The sequence below is a fragment of the Salvelinus sp. IW2-2015 genome, unplaced genomic scaffold (genome assembly GCF_002910315.2).
Source record: "Salvelinus sp. IW2-2015 unplaced genomic scaffold, ASM291031v2 Un_scaffold4108, whole genome shotgun sequence".
Lineage (NCBI taxonomy): Eukaryota > Metazoa > Chordata > Actinopteri > Salmoniformes > Salmonidae > Salvelinus > Salvelinus sp. IW2-2015.
The window spans coordinates 36-18785 of NW_019945380.1; the positions used below are offsets into that span (position 1 = coordinate 36).

The following is an 18750-nucleotide window of genomic DNA, read 5'->3' on the forward strand; positions in this document are numbered from 1 at the left end:
TCCAGACTGACCATCCAGGCTGTTGTTCCAGACTGACGCCAAGCTGTGTTCTAGACTGACACCAGGGCTATTGTTCCAGACGACACCAAGGCTATTGTTCCAGACTGACACCAAGGCTAATGTTCCAGACTGACACCAAGGCTATTTATCCAGGACTGACACCAAGGCTATTGTTCCAGACTGACACCAAGGCTATTGTTCCAGACTGACACCAAGGCTATTGTTCCAGACTGACACCAAGGCTATTGTTCCAGATTGACACCAAGGCTATTTATCCAGACTGACACCAAGTCTTTGTTCTCAGACTGAACCATGCTATTGTTCCAGGACTGACACCAGGCTATGTTCCAGACTGACACCAAGGCTGTTGTTCCAGACTGACACCAGGCTGTTGTTCTAGACTGACACCAAGGTATTGTTCCAGACTGACACCAAGGCTATTGTTCCAGACTGACCCCAAGCTATTTCTCCAGACTGACACCAGGTATTTTCCAGACTGACACAAGGCTATTTATCCAGACTGACACCAAGGCTACTGTCAGACTGACGTCAAGGCTATTTCTCCAGACTGACACAAGCTATTTCTCAGATTGTCTCTTCCACCCCTTGGTGTGTGTGTGAGTGTAACAAAGGTGTGTGATGTGTGTGGATGTTAGCTCCTGATACTGTCTGTCTATCTCCCAGTGTGTCTGATGACAGTGGCAACTGGTCGTCCAGGAGGTAGCATGCAGCCTCTGACTCAAGACCTGCTGCACTCCACGGTACAACTACTTTATAATTGCCTCATGTTGCCTGATTAACCTCATTCTAACTTGCATTTCCTTTGATTCCTATAACTATACATTTTCACATTTTTACTGTGTCATTTGCCACGCAGTTCTTAACAGAAGCCCTTAGTCTGCATGGCAGTTCAGCTTTTCCATTACACTCTTCTCTCTCTGTCTCTCTCTCTCTTCTCTCTGCTCTCCTCGCTCACTCTCACTCTCTCCCTCCCTGTCAGGACTGCTATATTGTGGACCAGGGTGGTTCCGAGTGTGCTAGTGTGGAAGGGAAAGGAGCGCGTCTATAGAGGAGCGTCGCGCGGCACTGGGCAGGGCAGTGGTGAGTCACAGTTGACCAACTAGAACAGGAACACATGGAAATGACATGCACATCTCAAGTTAAGATTCAACCCTGAATGCAGAGAAAACATCCCTCATCCTCTCTCCTTGCAGGGCTTCATCAAGGCTAAGAACTACTCCCAGCAGCAAAATGTGGAAGTGATGGCTGAGGAGGAGAGTCAGCCATGTTCAAACACCTCTTCATTTCATGGACAGAGAAGGGGACAGACAAAGGCCTGGGGAATGTGTACACCACTGGGAAGATAGGTAACTACTATTAACTAGCCAAGATAGGTAACGACTATTAACTAGCCAAGATAGGTAACTACTATTAACTAGCCAAGATAGGTAACTACTATTAACTAGCCAAGATAGGTAACGACATTTAACTAGCCAAGATAGGTAACGACTATTAACTAGCCAAGATAGGTAACTACTATTAACTAGCCAAGATAGGTAACTACTATTAACTAGCCAAGATAGGTAACTACTATTAACTACCAAGTATGTAACTACTATTAACTAGCCAAGATAGATAACTACTATTAACTAGCCAGATAGGTAACTACTATTAACTAGCAAGATGTAACTACTATTAACTAGCCAGATAGTAACTAACTATAACTAGCCAAGATAGGTAACTACTATTAACTACCAAGATAGGTAACTACTATAACTAGCCAAGATAGTAACTACTATTAACTAGCCAAGATAGGTAACTACTATTAACTAGCCAAGATATGACTACTTTAACTAGCCAAGATATGTAAACTATTAACTAGCCAAGATAGATAACTACTATTAACTAGCCAAGATAGGTAACTACTATTAACTAGCCAAGATAGGTAACTACTATTAACTAGCCAAGATAGGAATACTATTAACTAGCAAGATAGTAACTACTATTAACTCCAAGATAGTAACTACTATTAACTAGCCAAGATAGATAACTACTATTAACTAGCCAAGATAGGTAACTACTATTAACTAGCCAAGATAGGTAACTACTATTAACTAGCCAAGATAGGTAACTACTATTAACTAGCCAAGATAGGTAACTACTATTAACTAGCCAAGATAGGTAACTACTATTAACTAGCCAAGATATGTAACTACTATTAAACTAGCCAAGATAGTGTAACTACTATTAACTAGCCAAGATAGATAACTACTATTAACTAGCCAAGATAGGTAACTACTATTAACTAGCCAAGATAGGTAAACTACTATTAACTAGCCAAGATAGGTAACTACTATTAACTAGCCAAGATATGTAACTTATTAACTAGCCAAGATATGTAACTACTATTAACTAGCCAAGATAGATAACTACTATTAACTAGCCAAGATAGGTAACTACTATTAACTAGCCAAGATAGGTAACTACTATTAACTAGCCAAGATAGGTAACTACTATAACTAACCAAGATATGTAACTACTATTAACTAGCCAAGATAGGAACTACTATTAACTACCAAGAAGTAACTACTTAACTAGCCAAGATGGTAACTAATATTAACTAACAAGATAGGTAACTACTATTACTAGCCAAGATAGGTAACTACTATTAACTAGCCAAGATAGGTAACTACTATTAACTAACCAAGAAAGGCAACTACTATTAACTAGCCAAGATTGGTAACTAATATTAACTAACCAAGATAGGTAACTACTATTAACTAGCCAAGATAGGTAACTACTATTAACTAGCCAAGATAGGTAACTACTATTAACTAGCCAAGATAGATAACTACTATTAACTAGCAAGATAGGTAACTACTATTAACTAGCCAAGATATGCAACTACTATTAACTAGCCAAGATAGGTAACTACTATTAACTAGCCAAGATAGGTAACTAATATTAACTAGCCAAGATAGATAACTACTTTTAACTAGCCAGATAGGTAACTACTATAACTAGCCAAGATAGGTAACTACTATTAACTAGCCAAGATAGGTAACTACTATTAACTAGCCAAGATAGGTACACTATTAACTAGCCAGATATGTAACTACTATTAACTAGCCAAGATAGGTAACTACTATTAACTAGCCAAGATAGGTAACTACTATTAACTAGCCAAGATAGGTAACTACTATTAACTAGCCAAGATAGGTAACTACTATTAACTAGCAAGATATGTAACTACTATTAACTAGCCAAGATAGGTAACTACTATTAACTAACCAAGATAGGTAACTACTATTAACTAGCCAAGATAGGTAACTACTATTAACTAGCCAAGATAGGTTAACTACTATAACTAGCCAAGATATGTAACTACTATATAACTAGCCAAGATATGTAACTACTATTAACTAGCCAAGATAGATAACTACTATTAACTAGCCAAGATAGGTAACTACTATTAACTAGCCAAGATAGGTAACTACTATTAACTAGCCAAGATAGGTAACTACTATTAACTAGCCAAGATATGTAACTACTTTAACTAGCCAGATATGTAACTACTATTAACTAGCCAAGATATGGTAACTACTATTAACTAGCCAAGATAGGTAACTACTATTAACTAGCCAAGATAGGTAACTACTATTAACTAGCCAAGATAGGTAACTACTATTAACTAGCCAAGATAGGTAACTACTATACTAGCCAAGATAGGTAACTACTATTAACTAGCCAAGATAGTAACTACTATTAACTAGCCAAGATAGGTACCTACTATTAACTAGCCAAGATAGATAACTACTATTAACTAGCCAAGATAGGTAACTACTATTAACTAGCCAAGATAGGTAACTACTATTAACTAGCCAAAGATAGGTAACTACTATTAACTAGCCAAGATATGTAACTACTATTAACTACCAAGATATGTAACTACTATTAACTAGCCAAGATAGATAACTACTATATAGCAAGTAGTAACTACTATTAACTAGCCAAGATAGGTAACTACTATTAACTAGCCAAGATAGGTAACTACTATTAACTAGCCAAGATATGTAACTACTATTAACTAGCCAAGATAGGTAACTACTATTAACTAACCAAGAAAGGCAACTACTATTAACTAGCCAAGATTGGTAACTAATATTAACTAACCAAGATAGGTAACTACTATTAACTAGCCAAGATAGGTAACTACTATTAACTAGCCAAGATAGGTACTACTATTAACTAACCAAGAAAGGCAACTACTATTAACTAGCCAAGATTGGTAACTAATATTAACTAACCAAGATAGGTAACTACTATTAACTAGCCAAGATAGGTAACTACTATTAACTAGCCAAGAGGTAACTACTATTAACTAGCCAAGATAAGATAACTACTATTAACTAAGCCAAGATAGGTAACTACTATTAACTAGCCAAGATATGTAAATACTATTAACTAGCCAAGATAGGTAACTACTATTAACTAGCCAAGATAGGTAACTAATATTAACTAGCCAAGATAGATAACTACTATTACTAGCCAAGATAGGTAACTACTATTAACTAGCCAAGATAGGTAACTACTATTAACTAGCCAAGATAGGTAACTACTATTAACTAGCCAAGATAGGTAACGACTATTAACTAGCCAAGATATGTAACTACTATTAACTAGCCAAGATAGGTAACTACTATTAACTAGCCAAGATAGGTAACTACTATTAACTAACCAAGAAAGGCAACTACTATTAACTAGCCAAGATTGGTAACTAATATTAACTACCAAGATAGGTAACTACTATTAACTAGCCAAGATAGGTAACTACTATTAACTAGCCAAGATAGATAACGACTATTAACTAGCCAAGATAGGTAACGACTATTAACTAGCCAAGATAGATAACTACTATTAACTAGCCAAGATAGGTAACTACTATTAACTAGCCAAGATAGATAACTACTATTAACTAGCCAAGATAGGTAACTACTATTAACTAACCAAGAAAGGCAACTACTATTAACTAACCAAGATAGGTAACTACTATTAACTAACCAAGATAGGTAACTACTATTAACCAACCAAGATAGGTAACTACTATTAACTAGCCAAGATTGGTAACTAATATTAACCAGCCAAGATAGGTAACTACTATTAACCAACCAAGATAGGTAACTACTATTAACTAGCCAATATAGGTAACTACTAACTAACCTAGATAGGTAACTACTACTAACTAACCAAGATAGGTAACGACTACTAACTAAACAAGATAGGTAACGACTATTAACTAGCCAAGATAGATAACTACAATTAACTAGCCAAGATAGGTAACTACTATTAACTAAACAAAACAATAACAACTACTATTAACAAACCAAGATAGGTAACTACTAACTAATTAACTAACTAACTAAGTAGGTAAATACTTTTAATTACCCAATATAGGTAACTACTATTAACTCAATTAGGTAACTACTATTAACTAAACAAGATAGGTAGCTACTCTTAACTAACCAATATATGTAACTAGTACTAACTAAACAAGGTCGGTAACTACTATTAACTAGCCAAGATAGGTACAGTGGTTGCTCAACTTAAAGTTTTGCGGACTTAGAGGTAATTTGTGGTTTAGTACGGTACCCTGCGTCACTACTTCATTGCTTCAGACCACCACAAGGGGGATTAGAGCACTGATTATGCATTTGGGTCCCAAGGCGCTGCTGTGTTTTCTAACTGACAATGAATGGTGACATAAAGCAAATAGAAATTGATAATTGTGCACAACTTCAAAATTAAATTTCAATGAACTGAATGATGAGGATGAAGAAGGTGATTGAATTTAGAACAATAGTGTAATAATGGCTATTCCTCTGTCCTGCACGCTCACACCCGGAATATACACTTATTGTTGTGTAGATGGGTGAGAGAAAAAATATATTTAATCCATTTTAAATTCAGGCTGTAACACAACAAAATGTGCAATAAGTCAAGGGGTATGAAGACTTTCTGAAGGTGCTGTAACTAGCTACAGGAAACAAAGACTTTCTGAAGGGCTGTAACTAGCTACAGAAGCTACAGGAAACAAAGACTTTCTGAAGGTGCTGTAACTAGCTACAGGAAACAAAGACTTTCTGAAGGTGCTGTAACTAGCTACAGGAAACAAAGATGATGGGTAACTAACTAAACAACAACTTCTTTACGATGAGTAACTTCTGTACACTGTAAATCCATCCTTATCAACCCTGGTCATAGATGTGCAGGTTTGTTGTTCCATCTCAACACCATTGTGTCCTGTAGCTAAGGTTGAGCAGGTGAAGTTTGATGTGATGGAGCTTCATGCTCGTCCTGAACTGGCAGCACAGCAACGTATGGTGGACGATGCCTCTGGACAGGTTCAGGTGAGACACCAAGGCTATTATTTGTTATCTTTTAATTTGGGCAAAAATCTAATATTGTTTTCAATTGAGTTTAATCTTTTGGGGGATTTCAAGCAACTAAATATATGAAGTAAGTGCTGCCAGGAGAGGGCGAAGTTTCAAACATAAATGATTAGGTAGCTAACTTGATTRTCCTTACATGTAKTACTAATGTTAAAATGTTAAAACACATTGGACTGGTGTTGTTTGAACTATATGTTTAAACTATACAACCCAAATGTCTCCTYMCCTCCCACACGTGCTATCTGTCCGAACATTAAAACTGAAACTAAATCATTTAAAAACCAAATAGAAATATTTTTATACGACTAAAACTAAATAAAAACTAACAAATCAGGTCTGAAAACTAACTGAAACTAAACGGAACTTCAAATAAGTGATCCTGCCAGCCGAGTTTGAGGAGCTWTTTGGCCTATCAAGCTAGCAAGGTTTTCTTGAGAACGCAGCCCGCGATGCGGTTAGACATTGTGGCTGGGACCACGGATTGTCCCTGGTTTATGGCTGTTTAGATCACTGCTGTTTGTTGTTTTCAATCTTCCCTGTGACCTGCCCTGTCTGGAACTGCGAGGAGTAACCGTGTAAACTACGTTGCTACCCTGACAAAGACCAAAGCCAGCAGGAGTACGGTTAATTAAGTTCCTGAGTTCAAGGACAAGGCAGCTGTTCTGGAAAGAGCCAAGAACTTGAGAGGAACGTACAGTACCAGTCAAAGGTTTGGACACGCCTACTCATTCAAGGAATTTCATTTATTTTTACTATTTTCTACATTGTAGAATAATAYTGAAGACATAAAAARTATGAAATAACACATATGSAATCATGTAGTAAKCAAAAAAGTGTMTAACAYATCAAAATATATTTTAGAWTRTTCAAAGTAGCCACCCTTCGCCTTGTTGACAGCTTTGCACACTCTTGGCATTCTCTCAACCAGCTTCATGAGGAATGCTTTTCTTGAATGAGTTCCTACATATGCTGAGCACTTGTTGGCTGCTTTTCTTTCAACGGCTGCTTTCAAAAATCATCCAAAACCATTTCAATTGGGTTGGGATGGGTAATTGTGGAGGCCAGGTCATCTGATGCAGCACTTCATCACTCTCCTTGGTCCAATAGCCCTTAAACAACTTAGAGGTGTGTTCTGGGTCATTGTCTTGTTGAAAAACAAATGATAGTCCCACTAAGCGCAAACCAGATGGGATGGCGTATTGCTGCAGAATGCTGTGGTAGCATGCTGGTAAAGTGTGCCTTGAATTCTAATAAATCACTGACAGTGTCACCAGCAGAGCACCACACACCTCCTCCATGCTTCACGGTGGGAACCACACATGTGGAGATCATGCGTTCACCTACTCTGCGTCTCACAAAGACAAAGCGGTTGGAACCAACAATCTCAAATTTGGATTCATCAGACAAAGGACAGATTTCCACCAGTCTAATGTACATTGCTCGTGTTTCTTGGCCCAAGCAAGTCTCTCTTCTTATTAGGTGTCCTTTAGTAATGGTTTCTTTGCAGAAATTCAACCATGAAGGCCTGATTCACGCAGTCTCCTCTGAACAGTTGATGTTGAGATGTGTCTGTTACTTGAACTCTATGAAGGATTTATTTGGCTGCAATCTGATGTACAGTTAACGCTAATGAACTTATCCTCCACAGCAGAGGAAACTCTGGGTCTTCACTCCTGTGGTGGTCATCATGAGAGACAGATTCATCATAGCGCTTGATGGTTTTTGCGAGTGCACTTGAAGAACTATAAAAGTTCTTGAAATGTTGCGTATTGACTGACCTTCATGTCTTAAAGTAATGATGGACTGTCGTTTTCTTTGCTAATTTGAGCTGTTCCTGCCATAATATGGACTTGGTCTTTTACCAAATAGGGCTATTTTCTGTATACCACCCTACCTTGAACAACACACTGATTGGCTCAAACACATTAAGAAGGAAAGAAATTAAATGAACTTTAGAAAAAGGCACACCAGTTAATTGAAATGCATTCCAGGTGACTGCCTCATGAAGCTGGTTGAGAGAATGCCAATAGTGTGCAAAGCTGTCATCATGACAAAGGGTGGCTACTTTGAAGAATTAAATATAAAATATATTTTGATTTGTTTAACACTTTTTTGGTTACTACATGATTCCATATGTGTTATTTATAGATTGGCAGTCTTCACTAGTATTGTATAATGTAGAAAATACAAAAAAATCAAGAAAAACCCTTGAATGAGTAGGTGTGTCAACACTTTTGACTGGTAATGTATATCTTCCTCAACGAGGACTATCCTGAAGCTGTGCGCCAGAAGAGGAAAGATCTGATCCCAGCCATAAAAGCTGCCAGAGCGCGTGGAGACATTTCTTACATGACAGGCTCATTGTTCACCCTCCCTCCAGAAGCCTGGAAGGGATGAGAGAGCTAAGCCTATGGGTTCGTAGCTTGAACCCCACAGCACACACACAGACACACACACACCACTGATTAATGGACTGCTGAATGTACAGTTTTTCTCTTTCTTTTCCATATTATGTCTATCTCTGATAGCTACCCAGGACAGGGCTGAAAATAACCCATATTAATATATGGAGCCTGAGAAATAAGGTTCATGAAATCAATCAAGCCCTCGCTTCATACTCGTCGCCAAACCCACTGGTTCCAGGTCATCTACAAGACCCTGCTAGGTAAAGTCCCCCTTATCTCAGCTCGCTGGTCACCATAGCAGCACCTACCTGTAGCACGCGCTCCAGCAGGTATATCTCTCTAGTCACCCCAAAACCAATTCTCCTTTGGACGCCTCTCCTTCCAGTTCTCTGCTGCCAATGACTGGAACGAACTACAAAAATCTCTGAAACTGGAAACACCTATTCCCTCACTAGCTTTAAGCACCAGCTGTCAGAGCAGCTCATAGATTACTGCACCTGTACATAACCATCTACAATTTAGCCCAAACAACTACCTCTTTACCTACTGTATTTATTTATTAATTTATTTTGCTCCTTTGCACCCATTTATTTCTGTCTCTACTTTGCACTTTCTTCCACTGCAAACCAACCATTCCAGTGTTTTTTTAGTTTTTATTTTACTTGCTGTGTTGTACTCACTTCGCCTCCATGGCTTTTATATTTTTATTTATTTATACATATATTTGTTTGCCTTCACCTCCCTTATCTCACCTCACTTGCTCACATTGTATATAGACTTATTTTTTTTCACTGTATTATTGACTATTGTTTGTTTTACTCCATGTGTAACTATGTGTTGTTGTATGTGTCGAACTGCTTTGCTTTATCTTGGCCAGGTCGCAATTGTAAATGAGAACGTGTTTCTCAATTTGCCTACCTGGTTAAATAAAGGTTAAATAAAAAAAATAAAAAAATAACTTGCTAACATCAGATAACATTCATTATTAGCCATTTCTGAGACTCACTTCATTTGATGATACATCAGTAGCATTACAAGGGATATACATCTATAGAAGAGACAGGAATGCTTATGGGGAGGTGTTTCTGTATATATTCAGAGGCCATATCCCTGTAATGCTTGAGAAGATCTTATGTTAAGTGTTATTGAAGTGTTGTGGTTGCAGGTTTACCTGGCCATCTAAAGCCTTTTATGTTGGGGTGTTGCTATAGGCACCCAGTGCTAACAGTCAGTATCTAAATAATATGTGAGAAATGCTTGATAGTGTATGTGATGTTAAGAGAGGTCTACTTTCTTGGGGACCTGAATTTGACTGGTTTTCATCAAGCTCCGACTCAAGAGGAAGCTTCTTACTGTAACCAGTGCCTTGTAATCTGGTTCAGGTTATTAATCAACCTACCAGGGTGTTTACAAACACTACAGGAACAAGATCATCCACATGTATCGATCACATGTTTACTAATAATAATAACTAATAACTAATACTGTAGACCTGTGTTCTAAAGCTGTATCCGTCCCCATTGGATGCAGTGATCACAATATAGTGGCTATATCCAGGAAAGACCAACAGCTGGGCCAACAGCTGGGCCTAAAATAGTGTATAAGATTTTGCTCTGACTCTTATGGCGATGATGTTAAAAATATTTGTTGGTCTGATGTGATTAATAAGGAGCATCCAGACACTGAACTTGATTCATTTACGAAATTGCTTTTTACAATTATTGATGAACAAGCATCTGTTAAGAAACTGACTGTTAGAACTGTTAAGGCTCCATGTATTGATGAGGAATTGAAAAACTGTATGGTTGAAAGAGATCGGGCAAAAGGAGTGGCTAATAAGTCTGGCTGCACATCTGACTGACTGATTTACTGCAAATTGAGAAATTGTGTTACTAAACTCAACAAAAATGAGAAGAAACTGTATTATGAAGCCAAGATCAATGATATAAAGAATGATGGAAAAAAACGTGGAGTACTTTAAATTCAATTATGGTCAGAAAGACATTCAACTCCATCTTTCATCGAATCCGTTACTTATTCATCTCAAAACCATTTGATGTTGACAATTATTTGAATGATTACTTCACAGTCAAAGTGGACAAACTTAGGCAGGAAATGCCAACAACAAACAGTGAGCCTTCATATTAATGCGTAAAAAACAAGTAATGAAAGAAAAGCATTGTAATTTAGTATTTCATCAAGTTAGTGTGGGAGAGGTGGAAAAATGATTGTTATTTATCAATAATGACAAACCTCCTGACATTGACATCTTAGATGGACAGCTACTGAGGATGGTAGCTGACTCTATAGCCACTCCTATCTGTCATATCTTTAATCTGAGACGAGAGGAAAGTCAAAGTCATTCCGCTACCCAAGAGTGGTAAAGCGGCCTTAACTGGTTCTAACAGCAGACCTACAAAGTGTGGTGTACTGCAGGGCAGTTCTCTAGGCCTACTACTATTTTCTATTTTTACAAATGACCTGACACTTGCATTAAACAAAGCATGTGTGTCCATGTATGCTGATGACTCAACCATATATGCATCAGCAACCACAGCTAATGAAGTCACTGAAAACCTTAACAAAGAGTTGCAGTCTGTTTTGGAATGGGTGGACAGTAACAAACTGGTCCTGAACATCTCTAAAACTAAGAGCATTGTATTTGGTAGAAATAATTCCCTAAGTTCTAGACCTCAGCTGTTGAACAAGTTTAGGAGTGTAAATTAATTGGTGTTACCTTAGATTGTAAACTTTCATGGTCAAAACATATACATTCAATGGTTGTAAAGATAGGGAGAGGTCTGTCTGTTGTAAATAGATTGTTTTTACACCACTCTCCAAAAAGCATGTCCTGCAGGCTCTAGTTTTGTCTCATCTTGATTATGTCCAGTCGTGTGGTCGAGTGCTGCAAAGAAAGACCTAGTTAAGCTGCAGCTGGCCCAGAACAGAGCGGCACGTCTTGCTCTTCATTGTAATCAGAGGGCTGATATAAATACTATGCATTCCAGTCTCTTTTGGCTAAGAGATGAGGAGAGACTGACTGCATCACTTCTTCTTTTTATAAGAAACATTAATGTGTTGAAAATCCTAAATTCTTTGCATAGTCAACTTACACACAGCTCTGACACACACACTTACCCCACCAGACATGCCACCAGGGGTCTTTTCACAGTCCCCAAATCCAGAACAAATTCAAGAAAGCGTACAACAGTATAATATAGAGCCCTTATGATGGAACTCTTCCATCTAATATTGTCAAATAAACAGCAACTGGTTTCAAAAGATAAAGCACACCTCAGACAAAGCTCTCCCTATTTGACACTAGATAGTTGGATGTGTATGCATTGATATTGTAGGCTACGTTCCTTTTTAAATTAAGTCTTACTGTCCTTGAGCTGCTCTTGCTCTATTATGTTCTGTATTTGATTTTCATTGTTCTGTGTGGACCGCAAGAAGAGTAGCTGTTGTTTGCAACACTAATGGGGATCCAATAAAATACAAACCCTATCCCACACTTACTTACTTAAACATAGCATGGTCTTTGTCCAGATCTGAGGTTATAGGGACCTGGAGTTGAGAGAGCTACCCAGCTCGTACGGTCAGTTCTATATGGAGAGACTGTTCGTGGTGCTTCTACACCTACAAGGAGCTAAGCTCATATAGTACTTGCAGTTAACATCTCTACTGTGGCAGGTAAGACATACTGCAATGTGAAAGCTTAATGTGGCAGGTAAGACTATACCTTTACATGTGGCAGTAGACAATTCTACATGTGGCAGGTAGACAACTCTACATGTCGGCAGGCTGAAAGACATACTCTACATGTGGCAGGTAAGACATACTTACTGTGCAGGTCAAACATACTCTACACATGTGGCAGGATAGACACTAAACTCTACATGTGCGTGCTCTACACTGCGCGCCGTAAGACTCTTACATGTGAGGTAACACATACTCTAAGTGGCAGTAAGACATACCTCTACATGTGGTGGCATGGTACATGTACGGTAACATGGGGCGTAACATAAGTCATCCATGGTGGCAGGGTCTAGCGACGTGACATACTATCTCGAGTGCAGGGAAGACAATCTACTGTGCAGGTAAGACTACTAACATGTGGCAGTAAGAGCATACTCTACATGTGGCAGGTAAGTTATAAATGTGCCGACATACTACATGTGGAAGAAAATGTGAGTAGAACTGAAACACGTTCTGACATGTCTTCTTCAGTTATATATATGCTTGATTTCAAGATTATAGTTTGGTCACGGTTGATAGTAGCTCCTGGTGCTACTTGAACTAGAGTTGAGATAGTCAGGATGTTAATGAATCACTAGATGATTGAGATAGTCAGTTTATGTTACTGATCACTAGGGAGATTGAGAAGTCAGTTTATAGTTTAATGATCACTAGGAGATAGACTGGCAGTTTATAGTTAATGAATCCTTAGGAAGATGAAGACCTGTGTCGTGTATAGTTAATGAATCACTATGAATAGAGACTAGTCAGTGTATAGTTGATATCATAGGTAGACTGGTATATGTATAGTAAGTTAATCCAATGAGGGATGAGACTAGTCGTTGTCAGTTAAATAAATTCACTAGGAGATGAGACTAGAGTGTATAAGTTATGAATCACCTAGCGAGGATGAGACGTCAGTGTATAGTTAATGAATTCACTAGGAGATGAGACTATCAGTGATAGTTATGATACTAGGAGATGAGACTAGTCAGTGATATTATCGTCTATGAGACAGCAGTATGAGATAGAACACTAGAGATGAGACTAGTCAGTGCTTATAGTTATGAATCACTAGATAAGCCAGTCAGTGACTAGTTAATTAATCACTAGGAGATGAAGACAGTTCAGGTGTGTTAATGATCATAGAGATGGATAGTCAGTGTTAGTTAATGAATCATGAGGAGATGGAGACTATCAGTTGTGTAGTTATTAATCAACTAGGAGATGAGGAACTAGTCAGTGACTGTTATGAATCACTAGGAGAATAGACTAGTCATACTAGTTAAATGATCACTAGGAGATGAGATAGTCGTGATAGTTAATTAAACAACTCAGGAGATGAGACTAGTGAGTGTATAGTTATGATCACTAGGAGATGAGACCTATCGAGTGATAGTTAATGATTCACTAGAGATGAATCTAGTCGTGTATACTTAATGATTACAGAGATGGACTAGTCAGTACTGTAATGACTCACTAGGATGATGAGCTAGTCAGTGTATAGTAATGATACACTAGGAGATAGACTGCAGTGTATAGTTAATTAATGACTCATAGGAGATGAGACTAGTCATGATAGTTAATGAATCACTAGGAGATGGACTAGTCAGTGTAGTTAATGATCCTAGGGATGAGACTAGTCAGTGTTGTTAATGATCACTAGGATATGAGACTAGTCAGTGTATGTTAATGAAATACAGGTTAGATGAACAGTCGTAGATAGAATATAGAATGAACAGCAGTAGTTAATAAATAATAGAAGTAGTATTTGATTTATGAATCACTAGGAGATAGACTAGTCAGCTGTATAGTTAATTATACCTAGGAATGAGACTTGTTCTATAGTTAATGATCACTGGAGATGGACATGTCAGGATGTAGTTAATGAATCACTAGGAGATAGACTAGTCAGTGTTAAGTTAATGAATCACTGGAGATGAGATAGTCAGTGACTAGTTAATGAACCTGAGGAGATGGACTAGTCAGTGACTGTTAATTAAATCAGGAGATGAGACTTATGGTGATTAGTTTAATGATTCACTAGGAGATGAGATAGTCAGGTATAGTATGAATCACTAGGAGATGAGACTAGTCAGTGACTAGAATGAATCACTAGGAGATAAGACTAGTCAGTGTATAGTTAATGAATCACTAGGAGATGGACTAGTCGTGATGTTAATTAAAACTAGGGATGGACTAGTCAGTGACTAGTTAATGATCATAGGAGATGAGACTCGGTTATTGTTAATGAATCACTAGGAGATAAGACTAGTCTTTTATATTAAGATAAGACGATGAGGACTATGCAGTTTATGATTCTTATCCTGTGTTTTGCTGGGTGTGTGTGACTGATGTGGTCGTTTGGTTTACGGTGCAGGGTCGCATGTACATCAGGATGAGATCACATCGGTGCCTATCAGGCGTTGCCATGGAACAAGTTAACGGAGTGCTGTCAAGTCAGTGGTCATGGGAAAAGAGCCGCGCACTTCCTGGCCACTTTAAAGGAAAACTCATCATCTTTGAGGTGAGATCATCTTTCTTCTGGTGACATAGTCCTTCATCTTAAAGAGATTTTTGAGTGACATTCAGTGAATTTCCCTTTCTTGAGTTTTGTCTGAAGTCATGGTGACAGATCACCCATAATCATGATTTACTTCGTCACCAGCCTGAATTAGCATGTTAGCGTCACTGTTTCATCAGTGGTTCCAGGGAGCATGTTAGCAACTGCACTACAATTGAACTTCCTCAAAATACAGAGAAAATATGGTTATTGTGGATTCTGTCACCATGGACCTTCAGACAAAACCAGGAAAGGAAATGTCACTCAAATTTGATTTGGATGAACTATCCTTTAAGATGATTGTGAGTGTGTGTGCGGGCGCTGTGATGTGTGTGCGCGTGTGGGTGTGTGCGTGTGTGTGTGTGTTGTGTGTTTGTGTGTGTGTGGTGTGTGGTGGTGTGTTGTGTGCGTGTGTGGGGTGTAACAGCAGCGGGGGTGACTAACCAGGCCCAGGAGCCAGCTGTTCCAGGTTCGAGGACTCATGAGATGAACACCAGGCTACTGAGTCCAGCCCGCTCCTCATCACTCAACACCAACGATGTGTTCTGCTAAATGACAACACCAGTTACTGTGTACGGCAAGGTCACTCACTGTTACATGTGTACGCAGCTACTAACTGGTTACCTGTGGTACGGCAGGTCACTTAGGTAGGACTACACTGTTACCTGTTGGTACAAGGTACTACACTGTTACCTGTGGTCACAGGTACTACACTGTACCTGTGGTGCAAGTACTACACTGTTACCTGTGGTATGCAAGGTACTACTGTTACTGTGGATGGTTACCTGTTACCTTGGTATCAAGGCTACTACACTTTTACCTGTGGTATGGCAAGGTGACTACATCGTTACTGTTAGCAAGTACTACACTGTTACCTGTGGTATGCAAGGTACTACACTGTTACCTGTGGGATTTTTCAAGTACTACACTGTTACCTGTGGTGCAAGGTACTACACTGTTACCGTGATATAGGCAGGTACTACACTGTTACCTGTGAGTTTCAAGTACTACTGTTACCTGGTACGGCAAGGTACTACACTGTTACCTGTGGTACGGCAGAGTATACACGTTACTGTTACGCAAGGTATATGTTGACAGGGATATATAACGGATGGTCTAATCCTAGATGCTAATATGTTAAAACGCATTCCAGCTGGTGTCTATTACACAAGTTACCACCGGATAAATCTATGACGTTAAAATGCCTATTCAATCACCATCTGACTACGCAATCATCAGCCCAGCCAGGCAATTTATAAAATGATCTCCACTATAAAAAGCATCTAGACATTTTCTCCTATTTCTTTTAGACAAACATTTAGTTTCAAACTGGAGATGTAAGGCACAAGGCGAGACCCAGATGCAGACACAGGAGGCAGATGGTTAAAGTCAAGTGCTTCTTAACAATCCAAAAGGAGTAGGCAGAGAATGGTCGTGGACAGGCAAAAGGTCAAAACCGTTCAGAGTACAAATGTCGCAAGAGAGTCAGGAGGCAGGACGAATGTCAGGAGTCGGGTCAGGCACGCAGACAGAGATGTCAGGCAGGCTCGAGTCAGGGCAGCGCAGACAGAATGTCTAGCAGGCTCGAGGTCAGGGCAGGCGACAGAATGTCAGCAGGCTCGAGGCGGGAGCGCAGACAGAATGTAGGCAGGCGAGGTCAGGCAGGAACAGAAGTCAGGGCAGGTCGAGGTCAGGGCAGGGAGACAGATGGTCAGCCGGCATCGGTCAGGGCAACGCAGACAGAATGGTCAGGCAGGCTCGAGGTCAGGGCAGGGCAGACAGATGTCAGGCAGGCTCGAGATCAGGCAGGGCAGACGAATGGTAAGGCAGGCAGAATGGAGTCCAGAAAAACAGGCCAAGGTCAAAACCGGGAGGACTAGTAAGAGAATAGAAAAGCAGGGCACGTGAAAACAACGCTGGTTGACTTGAACGTACAAGACGAACTGACACAGAGAGACAGGAAACACAGGGATAAATACACCAGGGAAAATTAGCAACATCTGGAGGGTTGGACACAGTCACAAGGTCAGGTGAAACAGATCACGGCGTGACAGGAGATTTGAATAAATCGACATTTGCAACATAGTTTCAATATTCAACGTCTGTCAGCTCTTCCATAGTAATGAACGTGTCAGGAGTTGGCGAGACAAAAGGCAGCGAGCGTTTCTCAGCCAGTCGAAGGAAATGGCAATCGAAAACAGGAAAAACAAAATGAAGGGCTGCTAGTTTTCAGTCTTTCCACTTCAGTTTAAAACGATCGTGTTTGCTGTGTTGTTGCTAGCTCCTCTGAACAACAGTTCCTGAGTGATGCACATTTTCTACGCCAGGCGAACTCACGGCTTATTAGCGCAATGTTATGGATGTGTCCAAAAATAGTCCCTGGAAAACAGCTGAAACAAGACAAATGCGGCAACTTTGCTGTTATTCTGGTTGCACTTTGACGTGACTGTAAGTTAGCCATAGTTGGCTAGCTAGCAAGCAAGGATAGAACGTTGCAGCCCAGTATGGGCAATCGAACATTTAGACCGAACGACTGGTCGCGACCATAGTACAGAACAAAAAGACTGAACGACTGGTCTCGTCTTTAGTTACCAAACCGGATAACGACACAAGCAAAGGCCAGTGGGTGGCTACCCTAGATTTGTATCGGGACTATATATTGTGGAAGGATGAAAGTGTGAATAAATTCATCAAAATAATGTTTTTAATAAAAAATATGCCAATCATTATTTCAATATGTTGTTCACCCGTTGTATAAAAACGAAAATGCCCTTGAAGCCGGCGTTTGGAGGATATATTGGCACTGTTTTCCAGTCCTCGACTTTGTCTCGGTCCTAACAACACCCGTGCCAATATATCCTCCAAACAACGGCTTCTCTGGCATTATCACTTGAAGAGCAGAGGAGGGATCAGTTTTCATGTATCTGTAGTGTGTGTGACATGTACCTGTATGTGTTGTGTCTCAGGGTTGTAGTGGTGATGAGAGAGAGATGGCGAAGGCTGTGGCAGACGTTCTGTCCAGGCAGGATAAACAGGTTGTTATGGAGGGACAGGAGCCTGCTGAGTTCTGGGTGGCTCTGGGAGGGAAGGCCCCCTACGCCTGCGACAAGAGGTACACACACACTGCTGATACGGTACACACACACTGCTGACACGGTATACACAGACTGATGACACGGTACACACACACTGATGACACGGTACACACAGACTGATGATAATATAACTAGAATGATACTAGACCTAGGATGATACTATAAGGTCACTTTAACTCTACCTACATGTACGTATTACCTCAATTACCTCGACTAACCGGTGACCCCGCACATTGACTCTGTACTGGTACCCACTTTATGTAGCCTCACTATTGCTATTGTTATTTTACTGCTGCTGTTCAATTATTTGTTACTTTTATTTTCTTATTTTTTTTTACTTATCTATTTTTTACTTCACACGTTTTTCTTCAGAACTTCTTAAAGCATTGTTGGTTAAGTGCTTGTAAGTCAGAATTTCACTGTAAGGTCTTCGGCGCATGTGACAAATACAATTTGATTTGAAATAGGATGATACTAGAACTACCATGACATTATAACTA

General features: G+C 39.4%; 1 pseudogene; it reads left to right on the top strand.

The window, feature by feature from the left end:
* Positions 1-699: 699 nt before the first annotated feature.
* LOC112076889 (villin-1-like) overlaps positions 700-18750 on the top strand; it is a 41364-nt pseudogene continuing 23313 nt past the window's right edge.